The following is a 13,889-nucleotide window of genomic DNA, read 5'->3' as shown; positions in this document are numbered from 1 at the left end:
GTCGTGTTACAACGTGTCCCTCAGATGTTACATGTTGTCACGTTTCACTTCCTTTCTTTTGAGGTAAATAACGAAAAGCGTATACACTGTAAATATGAAACAAAGCGATATATTTGTACTAGACAAGTGTGAAAATAATGTTGAAAAAAATTGTACTCTGAACCCCAAGTGGATTTACATAAACCGCGAAATTCACAAAGTGTTAGGTTGTGCCCCGCTCTCCCCCTACTAGTTGTACTCTTCTCACTTCAAAACCTGCTTACTGTCGATTATGTTAAGTTCCTTTCCTTGAGGTGATCAATATTAGTGCACCTTAAACTACAGCTAGGGATGTAAATTTTGCATTATGCATTTTTTTTGTAAGTTAGGAAAACGCTGTCTTTGAAGCCACGCCCACTAAGATGCTATTAGTATGGGAGATCGGGGATGGTTGTAACTTTTTTTTTTTTTTTTTTTACATTTCAACCAATGCACTCAAAATGCGTTTCCAACTAGTTAAGTGTCTGCAATTAAATGGCATAGCTGTTACCTTTGCAACACAAACAAAAAATGTGTGATGCTCTGACATTTTATGTAATCCTTTTACAAACATAAACTGGTAGGTTTTTTAATTGAAATATCAGATGACAAACAGATGTAATATATTTTTATTGCAATTTGGAGTGTTTGTTGTAGGATTCAGCTCATATAGGCATAAGTATTTAGAACTAAAATATAACCTAATCATTAGCCTAAACAAGATGGAAATGAACTTCAAGGTGTATATCATTTTTAAGCACGTTTAAAAAATATATATATTTATCATTAAAGATTCAACTCTACAGAACGATTCTGTGATTGTAGCAACGGGACTTTGCTAGATGCAAATAGATACAAATCACCTTTTTCTGAAAATTCTGAAAACTGCATTTAAAATCACCGGCCTCGTGGCCTAATGGATAAGGCGTCTGACTTCGAATCAGAAGATTGCAGGTTCGAGTCCTGCCGGGGTCGCAGTTTTAAAAGAATGATGAGTTGAATCATTCACCTATCTCAACCTCATTGGGAGAATTCCACATGAATGTGAACATGAAAATGAAGTACTCCTTGTACTCTTCTTACTTCAAAACCTGCTTACTTACGATTATGTTAAATTCCTTTCCTTGCGCTAATCAATATTAGCGCACCTTGAGTTTGGAAAATGCTGTCTTTAAAGCCACGCCGACTAAGATACAGTATTAGTAGGGGAGATCTGGGATGGTTAAATGGCGTAGCTGTTACCTTTGCAACACAAACCGAAAATGTGTGATGCCTTGACATAATCTTTTTACAAATATACACTGGAATGATTTTTTATTGAAATATCCCATGACAAACAGATGTAATATATTTTTATTGCAATTTGGAGTGTTTGTTGTAGGATTCAGCTCATATAGGCATAAGTATTTAGAACTAAAATGTAACCTAATTATAAGCCTAAACAAGATGGAAATGAACTTCAAGGTGTATATCATTTTTAAGCACGTTTAAAAAAAAAATATATTTATCATTAAAGATTCAACTCTACAGAACGATTCTGTGATTGTAGCAACGGGACTTTGCTAGATGCAAATAGATACAAATCACCTTTTTCTGAAAATTCTGAAAACTGCATTTAAAATCACCGGCCTCGTGGCCTAATGGATAAGGCGTCTGACTTCGAATCAGAAGATTGCAGGTTCGAGTCCTGCCGGGGTCGTAGTTTTAAAAGGATGAGTTGAATCATTCGCCTATAGCTACTACCCACTCAATCTCATTTGGAGAATTCTTGAACGTAAGTACTCGTTGTACTCTCCTCACTTCAAAATCACTTAGATATATAATTCGTACACTCCAAATGCTCACGTGTTTATCGGTTGTTGAACAGTTGGCTCGAAAGAGTTCTAGATAAGTCGGTGACTCTGAACAGCTCTGGGGTGCGTTTCCCAAAAGTAACTAAGGTTACGTGGTTATCTATAGAGTTCACAGCTGGCTAATGAAGCTTTTGGGAAGCTCATCCCTGATTGATTTCTGAATGAATCGTTCATCTCGGTTTAAAAAGATTCGACTCTACAGAACGATTCTGTGATTGTAGCAACGGATTTTGCTAGATACAAATAGATACAAATCACTTTTTTCTGAAAATGCTACTGCGTTTTGGAATCACTGGTCTCGTGGCCTAATGGATAAGGCGTCTGACTTCGAATCAGAAGATTGCAGGTTCGAGTCCTGCCGGGGTCGTAGTTTTAAAAGGATGAGTTGAATCATTCGCCTATAGCTACTACCCACTCAATCTCATTTGGAGAATTCTTGAACGTAAGTACTCGTTGTACTCTCCTCACTTCAAAATCACTTCGATATTAGAGCACCTTCGTTACAGTAGCACCCTCTTCCGGTAGTGCAATTTCTGTGTTAATGGACAGCTAACAGTACGATATACGATCCGCGTTTCTCAAACTACAGCTAGGGATGTAAATGTGCATTAAGCATTGTTGTTAAGTTTGGAAAACGCTGTCTTTAAAGCCACGCCCACTAAGATACAGTATTAGGAAAGATCGGGGATGGTTGTAACTTTTTTACATTTCTGTTTTATGTTGAAGTTCTTTTAAACCACTGCGCTTAAAATGTGTTTCTAATTAGTTACAAGTGTCTGCTATTAAATGGCCTAGCTGTTATCGTTGCAGCACAAACAAAAAATGTGTGATGCATTGACAAAATCCTTTTACAAATATACACTGGAATGTTTTTTTTTTTTATTGAAATATCCCATGACAAACAGATGTAATATATTTTTATTGCAATTTCGAGTGTTTGTTGTAGGATTCAGCTCATATAGGCATAAGTATTTAGAACTAAAATATAACCTAATTATTAGCCTAAACAAGATGGAAATGAACTTCAAGGTGTATATTATTTTTAAGCACGTTTAAAAAATATATATATTTATCATTAAAGATTCAACTCTACAGAACGATTCTGTGATTGTAGCAACGGGACTTTGCTAGATGCAAATAGATACAAATCACCTTTTTCTGAAAATTCTGAAAACTGCATTTAAAATCACCGGCCTCGTGGCCTAATGGATAAGGCGTCTGACTTCGAATCAGAAGATTGCAGGTTCGAGTCCTGCCGGGGTCGCAGTTTTAAAAGAATGATGAGTTGAATCATTCGCCTATCTCAACCTCATTGGGAGAATTCCACATGAATGTGAACATGAACATGAAGTACTCCTTGTACTCTTCTTACTTCAAAACCTGCTTACTTACGATTATGTTAAATTCCTTTCCTTGCGCTAATCAATATTAGCGCACCTTGAGTTTGGAAAATGCTGTCTTTAAAGCCACGCCGACTAAGATACAGTATTAGTAGGGGAGATCTGGGATGGTTAAATGGCGTAGCTGTTACCTTTGCAACACAAACAGAAAATGTGTGATGCCTTGACATAGTCTTTTTACAAATATACACTGGAATGATTTTTTATTGAAATATCCCATGACAAACATATGCAATATATTTTTATTGCAATTTCGAGTGTTTGTTGTAGGATTCAGCTCATATAGGCATAAGTATTTAGAACTAAAATATAACCTAATTATTAGCCTAAACAAGATGGAAATGAACTTCAAAGTGTATATTATTTTTATGCACGTTTAAAAATATGCATATTTATCATTCATTACCTCGTCAGTACAATTTTCCGTACACTTCAAACGCTCGTGTGTTTAAAAACTTTGAACCAAGATGAATAATGGTGAACTAAGCTCATCCCTGATTGGTTTTTGAACAAATCGTTCATCTCGGTTTAAAAAGATTCCTCTCTATAGAACGATTCGGTGACTGTGGCAATGGACTTTGCTAGATACAAGATACTAGATGGCAATTTTGTGGAAATGCTACTTATTCTACAGTAATCGGCCTCGTGGCCTAATGGATAAGGCGTCTGACTTCGGATCAGAAGATTGCAGGTTCGAGTCCTGCCGGGGTCGCAGTTTTAAAAGGTTGAGTTGAATCATTTGTCTATCTCAACCTCATTGGGAGAATTCCACATGAACATGAAGTAGAGTGAGCGGGGCACAACCAAACGCGGGGTTAATTGTAACACACGTGGTTCAAATATTTCCACACACGCTAGCATAACCAAATTTACGTATTTACTAGTTGCCATAGCAACACTATGCAGAGCAAAAAGATCACCAAAATTCAAAAGCATTTTGAAGATATCGCTGCATATTTATTTTACCGTAGTAAAAGTACATTTCTGGCTGAAGTAAACTTTTCATTTCAGTTTTTAGTATTCATTTAAAGTTAGACAAAACTGCTATTATTTTAATCTCCAATTTGTTATTTATCAGTTTAGATAGTTTATTAATGCTTGACAAACCAGCAGAAGACACTAACCTGTATTAAACTCCAGTCGCGCAGATGGGGAACGTTGTAACACTGTGTTACAATATGCCCCGCTGTTATTAAACTATGCTATTCTATGACATAAGCGGTGCAATTTACACTATTTACTTCTAAGGATTTTGATAAGAAACCACAAGAAACAGGTGAATAAAGGCTGACAATCAGTGTTCAATGTTCAGATGTTATTATTTCAAGAAATGTAAAGCATTTTGGCTCGTTTATGTGTGTCGTGTTCTATGAGAGCTGTAGTAATTTGGAATGTGATGTTCCAAGTAATTATTATTTTTGTTCTTAAAAGTAAACCAACCAAATGTTTATTTAGTGGGTAATATCTTTATGTTTATTGTTTTACTTAAAACACAGGTCCTGCGTGACGCACAGAAAATTTTTTATACCCGTATGCTCTAATGTTGTAGGAGAGCGCAATAAAGCTTGCTGCGTATGTTTGTATCTGCCATCACGTCTCAGTCTGATTGTTGTGCCATGGACAAGTTATCACAAGAGCTGTGTGTGGAGGGACGGGAGTGTTTTTCTGAATGTCTTTATGTGTTTCATCTATTTGTCCACATTGTTTTGAACTACTGTACAGCTGTGTGTTGCGATCAGGGCCGTTCAAAGCATCGTTGCGATATGTTCATTGTCAAACTCCAAAATTAGACCATTTTTATTTATTTTTTTAAAAAACGTCATTACTTCATTTGAAAAAGTTAACACATGTATTTTACTGACAAAATATTTTAGTTTGTTGTGTATATTTTTTTCATTCGATCAGATAACATTTTAAGCTGTAATATGGTCGTGTTACAACGTGTCCCTCAGATGTTACATGTTGTCACGTTTCACTTCCTTTCTTTTGAGGTAAATAACGAAAAGCGTATACACTGTAAATATGAAACAAAGCGATATATTTGTACTAGACAAGTGTGAAAATAATGTTGAAAAAAATTGTACTCTGAACCCCAAGTGGATTTACATAAACCGCGAAATTCACAAAGTGTTAGGTTGTGCCCCGCTCTCCCCCTACTAGTTGTACTCTTCTCACTTCAAAACCTGCTTACTGTCGATTATGTTAAGTTCCTTTCCTTGAGGTGATCAATATTAGTGCACCTTAAACTACAGCTAGGGATGTAAATTTTGCATTATGCATTTTTTTTGTAAGTTAGGAAAACGCTGTCTTTGAAGCCACGCCCACTAAGATGCTATTAGTATGGGAGATCGGGGATGGTTGTAACTTTTTTTTTTTTTTTTTTACATTTCAACCAATGCACTCAAAATGCGTTTCCAACTAGTTAAGTGTCTGCAATTAAATGGCATAGCTGTTACCTTTGCAACACAAACAAAAAATGTGTGATGCTCTGACATTTTATGTAATCCTTTTACAAACATAAACTGGTAGGTTTTTTAATTGAAATATCAGATGACAAACAGATGTAATATATTTTTATTGCAATTTGGAGTGTTTGTTGTAGGATTCAGCTCATATAGGCATAAGTATTTAGAACTAAAATATAACCTAATCATTAGCCTAAACAAGATGGAAATGAACTTCAAGGTGTATATCATTTTTAAGCACGTTTAAAAAATATATATATTTATCATTAAAGATTCAACTCTACAGAACGATTCTGTGATTGTAGCAACGGGACTTTGCTAGATGCAAATAGATACAAATCACCTTTTTCTGAAAATTCTGAAAACTGCATTTAAAATCACCGGCCTCGTGGCCTAATGGATAAGGCGTCTGACTTCGAATCAGAAGATTGCAGGTTCGAGTCCTGCCGGGGTCGCAGTTTTAAAAGAATGATGAGTTGAATCATTCACCTATCTCAACCTCATTGGGAGAATTCCACATGAATGTGAACATGAAAATGAAGTACTCCTTGTACTCTTCTTACTTCAAAACCTGCTTACTTACGATTATGTTAAATTCCTTTCCTTGCGCTAATCAATATTAGCGCACCTTGAGTTTGGAAAATGCTGTCTTTAAAGCCACGCCGACTAAGATACAGTATTAGTAGGGGAGATCTGGGATGGTTAAATGGCGTAGCTGTTACCTTTGCAACACAAACCGAAAATGTGTGATGCCTTGACATAATCTTTTTACAAATATACACTGGAATGATTTTTTATTGAAATATCCCATGACAAACAGATGTAATATATTTTTATTGCAATTTGGAGTGTTTGTTGTAGGATTCAGCTCATATAGGCATAAGTATTTAGAACTAAAATGTAACCTAATTATAAGCCTAAACAAGATGGAAATGAACTTCAAGGTGTATATCATTTTTAAGCACGTTTAAAAAAAAATATATTTATCATTAAAGATTCAACTCTACAGAACGATTCTGTGATTGTAGCAACGGGACTTTGCTAGATGCAAATAGATACAAATCACCTTTTTCTGAAAATTCTGAAAACTGCATTTAAAATCACCGTCCTCGTGGCCTAATGGATAAGGCGTCTGACTTCGAATCAGAAGATTGCAGGTTCGAGTCCTGCCGGGGTCGTAGTTTTAAAAGGATGAGTTGAATCATTCGCCTATAGCTACTACCCACTCAATCTCATTTGGAGAATTCTTGAACGTAAGTACTCGTTGTACTCTCCTCACTTCAAAATCACTTAGATATATAATTCGTACACTCCAAATGCTCACGTGTTTATCGGTTGTTGAACAGTTGGCTCGAAAGAGTTCTAGATAAGTCGGTGACTCTGAACAGCTCTGGGGTGCGTTTCCCAAAAGTAACTAAGGTTACGTGGTTATCTATAGAGTTCACAGCTGGCTAATGAAGCTTTTGGGAAGCTCATCCCTGATTGATTTCTGAATGAATCGTTCATCTCGGTTTAAAAAGATTCGACTCTACAGAACGATTCTGTGATTGTAGCAACGGATTTTGCTAGATACAAATAGATACAAATCACCTTTTTCTGAAAATGCTACTGCGTTTTGGAATCACTGGTCTCGTGGCCTAATGGATAAGGCGTCTGACTTCGAATCAGAAGATTGCAGGTTCGAGTCCTGCCGGGGTCGTAGTTTTAAAAGGATGAGTTGAATCATTCGCCTATAGCTACTACCCACTCAATCTCATTTGGAGAATTCTTGAACGTAAGTACTCGTTGTACTCTCCTCACTTCAAAATCACTTCGATATTAGAGCACCTTCGTTACAGTAGCACCCTCTTCCGGTAGTGCAATTTCTGTGTTAATGGACAGCTAACAGTACGATATACGATCCGCGTTTCTCAAACTACAGCTAGGGATGTAAATGTGCATTAAGCATTGTTGTTAAGTTTGGAAAACGCTGTCTTTAAAGCCACGCCCACTAAGATACAGTATTAGGAAAGATCGGGGATGGTTGTAACTTTTTTACATTTCTGTTTTATGTTGAAGTTCTTTTAAACCACTGCGCTTAAAATGTGTTTCTAATTAGTTACAAGTGTCTGCTATTAAATGGCCTAGCTGTTATCGTTGCAGCACAAACAAAAAATGTGTGATGCATTGACAAAATCCTTTTACAAATATACACTGGAATGTTTTTTTTTTTTATTGAAATATCCCATGACAAACAGATGTAATATATTTTTATTGCAATTTCGAGTGTTTGTTGTAGGATTCAGCTCATATAGGCATAAGTATTTAGAACTAAAATATAACCTAATTATTAGCCTAAACAAGATGGAAATGAACTTCAAGGTGTATATTATTTTTAAGCACGTTTAAAAAATATATATATTTATCATTAAAGATTCAACTCTACAGAACGATTCTGTGATTGTAGCAACGGGACTTTGCTAGATGCAAATAGATACAAATCACCTTTTTCTGAAAATTCTGAAAACTGCATTTAAAATCACCGGCCTCGTGGCCTAATGGATAAGGCGTCTGACTTCGAATCAGAAGATTGCCGGGGTCGCAGTTTTAAAAGAATGATGAGTTGAATCATTCGCCTATCTCAACCTCATTGGGAGAATTCCACATGAATGTGAACATGAACATGAAGTACTCCTTGTACTCTTCTTACTTCAAAACCTGCTTACTTACGATTATGTTAAATTCCTTTCCTTGCGCTAATCAATATTAGCGCACCTTGAGTTTGGAAAATGCTGTCTTTAAAGCCACGCCGACTAAGATACAGTATTAGTAGGGGAGATCTGGGATGGTTAAATGGCGTAGCTGTTACCTTTGCAACACAAACAGAAAATGTGTGATGCCTTGACATAGTCTTTTTACAAATATACACTGGAATGATTTTTTATTGAAATATCCCATGACAAACATATGCAATATATTTTTATTGCAATTTGGAGTGTTTGTTGTAGGATTCAGCTCATATAGGCATAAGTATTTAGAACTAAAATATAACCTAATTATTAGCCTAAACAAGATGGAAATGAACTTCAAAGTGTATATTATTTTTATGCACGTTTAAAAATATGCATATTTATCATTCATTACCTCGTCAGTACAATTTTCCGTACACTCCAAACGCTCGTGTGTTTAAAAACTTTGAACCAAGATGAATAATGGTGAACTAAGCTCATCCCTGATTGGTTTTTGAACAAATCGTTCATCTCGGTTTAAAAAGATTCCTCTCTATAGAACGATTCGGTGACTGTGGCAATGGACTTTGCTAGATACAAGATACTAGATGGCAATTTTGTGGAAATGCTACTTATTCTACAGTAATCGGCCTCGTGGCCTAATGGATAAGGCGTCTGACTTCGGATCAGAAGATTGCAGGTTCGAGTCCTGCCGGGGTCGCAGTTTTAAAAGGTTGAGTTGAATCATTTGTCTATCTCAACCTCATTGGGAGAATTCCACATGAACATGAAGTAGAGTGAGCGGGGCACAACCAAACGCGGGGTTAATTGTAACACACGTGGTTCAAATATTTCCACACACGCTAGCATAACCAAATTTACGTATTTACTAGTTGCCATAGCAACACTATGCAGAGCAAAAAGATCACCAAAATTCAAAAGCATTTTGAAGATATCGCTGCATATTTATTTTACCGTAGTAAAAGTACATTTCTGGCTGAAGTAAACTTTTCATTTCAGTTTTTAGTATTCATTTAAAGTTAGACAAAACTGCTATTATTTTAATCTCCAATTTGTTATTTATCAGTTTAGATAGTTTATTAATGCTTGACAAACCAGCAGAAGACACTAACCTGTATTAAACTCCAGTCGCGCAGATGGGGAACGTTGTAACACTGTGTTACAATATGCCCCGCTGTTATTAAACTATGCTATTCTATGACATAAGCGGTGCAATTTACACTATTTACTTCTAAGGATTTTGATAAGAAACCACAAGAAACAGGTGAATAAAGGCTGACAATCAGTGTTCAATGTTCAGATGTTATTATTTCAAGAAATGTAAAGCATTTTGGCTCGTTTATGTGTGTCGTGTTCTATGAGAGCTGTAGTAATTTGGAATGTGATGTTCCAAGTAATTATTATTTTTGTTCTTAAAAGTAAACCAACCAAATGTTTATTTAGTGGGTAATATCTTTATGTTTATTGTTTTACTTAAAACACAGGTCCTGCGTGACGCACAGAAAATTTTTTATACCCGTATGCTCTAATGTTGTAGGAGAGCGCAATAAAGCTTGCTGCGTATGTTTGTATCTGCCATCACGTCTCAGTCTGATTGTTGTGCCATGGACAAGTTATCACAAGAGCTGTGTGTGGAGGGACGGGAGTGTTTTTCTGAATGTCTTTATGTGTTTCATCTATTTGTCCACATTGTTTTGAACTACTGTACAGCTGTGTGTTGCGATCAGGGCCGTTCAAAGCATCGTTGCGATATGTTCATTGTCAAACTCCAAAATTAGACCATTTTTATTTATTTTTTTAAAAAACGTCATTACTTCATTTGAAAAAGTTAACACATGTATTTTACTGACAAAATATTTTAGTTTGTTGTGTATATTTTTTTCATTCGATCAGATAACATTTTAAGCTGTAATATGGTCGTGTTACAACGTGTCCCTCAGATGTTACATGTTGTCACGTTTCACTTCCTTTCTTTTGAGGTAAATAACGAAAAGCGTATACACTGTAAATATGAAACAAAGCGATATATTTGTACTAGACAAGTGTGAAAATAATGTTGAAAAAAATTGTACTCTGAACCCCAAGTGGATTTACATAAACCGCGAAATTCACAAAGTGTTAGGTTGTGCCCCGCTCTCCCCCTACTAGTTGTACTCTTCTCACTTCAAAACCTGCTTACTGTCGATTATGTTAAGTTCCTTTCCTTGAGGTGATCAATATTAGTGCACCTTAAACTACAGCTAGGGATGTAAATTTTGCATTATGCATTTTTTTTGTAAGTTAGGAAAACGCTGTCTTTGAAGCCACGCCCACTAAGATGCTATTAGTATGGGAGATCGGGGATGGTTGTAACTTTTTTTTTTTTTTTTTTTACATTTCAACCAATGCACTCAAAATGCGTTTCCAACTAGTTAAGTGTCTGCAATTAAATGGCATAGCTGTTACCTTTGCAACACAAACAAAAAATGTGTGATGCTCTGACATTTTATGTAATCCTTTTACAAACATAAACTGGTAGGTTTTTTAATTGAAATATCAGATGACAAACAGATGTAATATATTTTTATTGCAATTTGGAGTGTTTGTTGTAGGATTCAGCTCATATAGGCATAAGTATTTAGAACTAAAATATAACCTAATCATTAGCCTAAACAAGATGGAAATGAACTTCAAGGTGTATATCATTTTTAAGCACGTTTAAAAAATATATATATTTATCATTAAAGATTCAACTCTACAGAACGATTCTGTGATTGTAGCAACGGGACTTTGCTAGATGCAAATAGATACAAATCACCTTTTTCTGAAAATTCTGAAAACTGCATTTAAAATCACCGGCCTCGTGGCCTAATGGATAAGGCGTCTGACTTCGAATCAGAAGATTGCAGGTTCGAGTCCTGCCGGGGTCGCAGTTTTAAAAGAATGATGAGTTGAATCATTCACCTATCTCAACCTCATTGGGAGAATTCCACATGAATGTGAACATGAAAATGAAGTACTCCTTGTACTCTTCTTACTTCAAAACCTGCTTACTTACGATTATGTTAAATTCCTTTCCTTGCGCTAATCAATATTAGCGCACCTTGAGTTTGGAAAATGCTGTCTTTAAAGCCATGCCGACTAAGATACAGTATTAGTAGGGGAGATCTGGGATGGTTAAATGGCGTAGCTGTTACCTTTGCAACACAAACCGAAAATGTGTGATGCCTTGACATAATCTTTTTACAAATATACACTGGAATGATTTTTTATTGAAATATCCCATGACAAACAGATGTAATATATTTTTATTGCAATTTGGAGTGTTTGTTGTAGGATTCAGCTCATATAGGCATAAGTATTTAGAACTAAAATGTAACCTAATTATAAGCCTAAACAAGATGGAAATGAACTTCAAGGTGTATATCATTTTTAAGCACGTTTAAAAAAAAAATATATTTATCATTAAAGATTCAACTCTACAGAACGATTCTGTGATTGTAGCAACGGGACTTTGCTAGATGCAAATAGATACAAATCACCTTTTTCTGAAAATTCTGAAAACTGCATTTAAAATCACCGGCCTCGTGGCCTAATGGATAAGGCGTCTGACTTCGAATCAGAAGATTGCAGGTTCGAGTCCTGCCGGGGTCGTAGTTTTAAAAGGATGAGTTGAATCATTCGCCTATAGCTACTACCCACTCAATCTCATTTGGAGAATTCTTGAACGTAAGTACTCGTTGTACTCTCCTCACTTCAAAATCACTTAGATATATAATTCGTACACTCCAAATGCTCACGTGTTTATCGGTTGTTGAACAGTTGGCTCGAAAGAGTTCTAGATAAGTCGGTGACTCTGAACAGCTCTGGGGTGCGTTTCCCAAAAGTAACTAAGGTTACGTGGTTATCTATAGAGTTCACAGCTGGCTAATGAAGCTTTTGGGAAGCTCATCCCTGATTGATTTCTGAATGAATCGTTCATCTCGGTTTAAAAAGATTCGACTCTACAGAACGATTCTGTGATTGTAGCAACGGATTTTGCTAGATACAAATAGATACAAATCACCTTTTTCTGAAAATGCTACTGCGTTTTGGAATCACTGGTCTCGTGGCCTAATGGATAAGGCGTCTGACTTCGAATCAGAAGATTGCAGGTTCGAGTCCTGCCGGGGTCGTAGTTTTAAAAGGATGAGTTGAATCATTCGCCTATAGCTACTACCCACTCAATCTCATTTGGAGAATTCTTGAACGTAAGTACTCGTTGTACTCTCCTCACTTCAAAATCACTTCGATATTAGAGCACCTTCGTTACAGTAGCACCCTCTTCCGGTAGTGCAATTTCTGTGTTAATGGACAGCTAACAGTACGATATACGATCCGCGTTTCTCAAACTACAGCTAGGGATGTAAATGTGCATTAAGCATTGTTGTTAAGTTTGGAAAACGCTGTCTTTAAAGCCACGCCCACTAAGATACAGTATTAGGAAAGATCGGGGATGGTTGTAACTTTTTTACATTTCTGTTTTATGTTGAAGTTCTTTTAAACCACTGCGCTTAAAATGTGTTTCTAATTAGTTACAAGTGTCTGCTATTAAATGGCCTAGCTGTTATCGTTGCAGCACAAACAAAAAATGTGTGATGCATTGACAAAATCCTTTTACAAATATACACTGGAATGTTTTTTTTTTTTATTGAAATATCCCATGACAAACAGATGTAATATATTTTTATTGCAATTTCGAGTGTTTGTTGTAGGATTCAGCTCATATAGGCATAAGTATTTAGAACTAAAATATAACCTAATTATTAGCCTAAACAAGATGGAAATGAACTTCAAGGTGTATATTATTTTTAAGCACGTTTAAAAAATATATATATTTATCATTAAAGATTCAACTCTACAGAACGATTCTGTGATTGTAGCAACGGGACTTTGCTAGATGCAAATAGATACAAATCACCTTTTTCTGAAAATTCTGAAAACTGCATTTAGAATCACCGGCCTCGTGGCCTAATGGATAAGGCGTCTGACTTCGAATCAGAAGATTGCAGGTTCGAGTCCTGCCGGGGTCGCAGTTTTAAAAGAATGATGAGTTGAATCATTCGCCTATCTCAACCTCATTGGGAGAATTCCACATGAATGTGAACATGAACATGAAGTACTCCTTGTACTCTTCTTACTTCAAAACCTGCTTACTTACGATTATGTTAAATTCCTTTCCTTGCGCTAATCAATATTAGCGCACCTTGAGTTTGGAAAATGCTGTCTTTAAAGCCACGCCGACTAAGATACAGTATTAGTAGGGGAGATCTGGGATGGTTAAATGGCGTAGCTGTTACCTTTGCAACACAAACAGAAAATGTGTGATGCCTTGACATAGTCTTTTTACAAATATACACTGGAATGATTTTTTATTGAAATATCCCATGACAAACATATGCAATA

General features: G+C 36.0%; 13 non-coding genes across 13 annotated transcripts; all 13 read left to right on the top strand.

Annotated features, from left to right (window-relative positions):
• Window positions 1-920: 920 nt before the first annotated feature.
• Window positions 921-993, top strand: trnar-ucg (transfer RNA arginine (anticodon UCG)). The gene has a single exon. It is a non-coding gene; the product is annotated as a tRNA-Arg (tRNA).
• A 651-nt stretch (window positions 994-1,644) lies between these two features.
• Window positions 1,645-1,717, top strand: trnar-ucg (transfer RNA arginine (anticodon UCG)). The gene has a single exon. It is a non-coding gene; the product is annotated as a tRNA-Arg (tRNA).
• Window positions 1,718-2,165: 448 nt separating this feature from the next.
• Window positions 2,166-2,238, top strand: trnar-ucg (transfer RNA arginine (anticodon UCG)). The gene has a single exon. It is a non-coding gene; the product is annotated as a tRNA-Arg (tRNA).
• An 824-nt stretch (window positions 2,239-3,062) lies between these two features.
• trnar-ucg (transfer RNA arginine (anticodon UCG)) lies at window positions 3,063-3,135 on the top strand. Its single transcript has one exon. It is a non-coding gene; the product is annotated as a tRNA-Arg (tRNA).
• Window positions 3,136-3,910: 775 nt separating this feature from the next.
• Window positions 3,911-3,983, top strand: trnar-ucg (transfer RNA arginine (anticodon UCG)). Its single transcript has one exon. It is a non-coding gene; the product is annotated as a tRNA-Arg (tRNA).
• A 2,135-nt stretch (window positions 3,984-6,118) lies between these two features.
• Window positions 6,119-6,191, top strand: trnar-ucg (transfer RNA arginine (anticodon UCG)). The gene has a single exon. It is a non-coding gene; the product is annotated as a tRNA-Arg (tRNA).
• Window positions 6,192-6,841: 650 nt separating this feature from the next.
• On the top strand, window positions 6,842-6,914 carry trnar-ucg (transfer RNA arginine (anticodon UCG)). The gene has a single exon. It is a non-coding gene; the product is annotated as a tRNA-Arg (tRNA).
• A 448-nt stretch (window positions 6,915-7,362) lies between these two features.
• trnar-ucg (transfer RNA arginine (anticodon UCG)) lies at window positions 7,363-7,435 on the top strand. The gene has a single exon. It is a non-coding gene; the product is annotated as a tRNA-Arg (tRNA).
• Window positions 7,436-9,092: 1,657 nt separating this feature from the next.
• trnar-ucg (transfer RNA arginine (anticodon UCG)) lies at window positions 9,093-9,165 on the top strand. The gene has a single exon. It is a non-coding gene; the product is annotated as a tRNA-Arg (tRNA).
• Window positions 9,166-11,301: 2,136 nt separating this feature from the next.
• trnar-ucg (transfer RNA arginine (anticodon UCG)) lies at window positions 11,302-11,374 on the top strand. Its single transcript has one exon. It is a non-coding gene; the product is annotated as a tRNA-Arg (tRNA).
• Window positions 11,375-12,025: 651 nt separating this feature from the next.
• trnar-ucg (transfer RNA arginine (anticodon UCG)) lies at window positions 12,026-12,098 on the top strand. The gene has a single exon. It is a non-coding gene; the product is annotated as a tRNA-Arg (tRNA).
• A 448-nt stretch (window positions 12,099-12,546) lies between these two features.
• On the top strand, window positions 12,547-12,619 carry trnar-ucg (transfer RNA arginine (anticodon UCG)). The gene has a single exon. It is a non-coding gene; the product is annotated as a tRNA-Arg (tRNA).
• An 824-nt stretch (window positions 12,620-13,443) lies between these two features.
• Window positions 13,444-13,516, top strand: trnar-ucg (transfer RNA arginine (anticodon UCG)). The gene has a single exon. It is a non-coding gene; the product is annotated as a tRNA-Arg (tRNA).
• Window positions 13,517-13,889: the final 373 nt, after the last annotated feature.

Source organism: Garra rufa, chromosome 3 (assembly GCF_049309525.1).
Source record: "Garra rufa chromosome 3, GarRuf1.0, whole genome shotgun sequence".
Taxonomy (NCBI): Eukaryota; Metazoa; Chordata; class Actinopteri; order Cypriniformes; family Cyprinidae; genus Garra; species Garra rufa.
Note: the sequence above shows the minus strand (reverse complement) of the source record. Positions and strands in the feature narration are given on the sequence as shown.